This window comes from Protobothrops mucrosquamatus, unplaced genomic scaffold (genome assembly GCF_001527695.2).
Source record: "Protobothrops mucrosquamatus isolate PMUCROS unplaced genomic scaffold, P.Mucros_1.0 scaffold8472, whole genome shotgun sequence".
NCBI classification, from domain to species: domain Eukaryota; kingdom Metazoa; phylum Chordata; class Lepidosauria; order Squamata; family Viperidae; genus Protobothrops; species Protobothrops mucrosquamatus.
This window is the reverse complement of record NW_015394267.1, coordinates 12,831-14,185: the sequence shown is the minus strand read 5'-3', so window position 1 is coordinate 14,185 and position 1,355 is coordinate 12,831.

Sequence of the window (1,355 nt, the reverse complement as noted above, 5' to 3'; positions counted from 1 at the left end):
ATAAAGGATAAAATATAAGAATAACAGTTGCAGGAATTAGGTATGCCCAGTTTAATGAAGAGAAGGACGAGGGGGGACATGATAGGCAGTCTTCCAGTATTTGAGGGGCTGCCCCGAAGAAGAAGGGGGGGTCAAGCTCTTCTCTGAAGTGCCCGAAGGCAGGACGAGAAGCAACGGATGGAAAGTAATCAAAGGAGGGAAGCAACCTGGAACTAAGGAGGAATTTCCTGATAGGACAACTAACCAGTGGAACAGCTTCCCTCCGGAAGTTGTGGGTGCTCCAGCACCCCCTTGTACTTCACTTGTCTGCTGGCTTTGCAGGTCTTCGATTCCCCCCTGAATCTGGGACGAGAAAGAGAGATTGTGTGATGTTATCATCCTGGCATTGGTCTAAACCGGAGTTTCTCTTAACCTTGGGAAGGTTAAGACACCTGGGACTTCAACTCAGAATTCCCCAGCCAGCATCACTCATCAAACACAGGACCAAAAAAAATCCCCCAAAAAACCAACAATCAAGGCTCACTATAGTATTTATGGTTAACAGCGTGCATAATGTGCACTAAAGAAATTCTCTCTAGAACAGGGGTCTTGGACAGTCACTTGTCTGAAATGGTACATAGGGTCTTCTACTTGAGCAGGGGGTTGGACTAGAAGACCTCCAAGGTCCCTTTCTCTATTCTGATTGGATTGGATTGGATTGATTAGTGTATACCGCCCCATAATGCTTTGCAGCCCTCCTTGGGTGGTTTGCAACGTAGAAGCGTCATTTGAATGTTGTCCCCAACAATCTGGGTCCGCATTTGACCAGCTTCAGAAGGATGGAAGACTGAGTCCACCTAACCCAGAATCGAACTCCAGGCTGTGGGCAGACTTTACTTTCTTTTCGTTTTTTTTTTCCTTTGAAAAAGGCTTTTCCTTTTGGAAAAAGCATCTTTGGGAGAAGCTTGACCTGGATGATTGAGGATCTCTGTAGACATCTGCCTGTTTGTTTATTTTTATTTATTTTCTGCCTTTGTTTTTCTTTTACATCTCCAGTGTGCCTTCCTCCTTTGGTTTTGCCCACAACAAGAACCCTGTGAGGTAGTTGGGCTGAGAAAGAGGAACTGGCCCAAAGTCATCCAGCTGGCTTTTGTGCCTAAGGCAGGACTAGAACTCACCATCTCCTGGTCATTGGCCAAAAGTCACCCAGTTGGCTTTCATGCTTAAGGCAGGACTAGAACTCTTACTTTCTAGCCTTGTGCCTTAACCACTGATCCAGGGGCTCTTCCAACTTGGCCCTTTGATGACTTGTGGACTTCAACTCCCAGAATTCCTCAGCCAAAGTGCCTAACTGAGGAATTCTGGGAGTTGAAGTC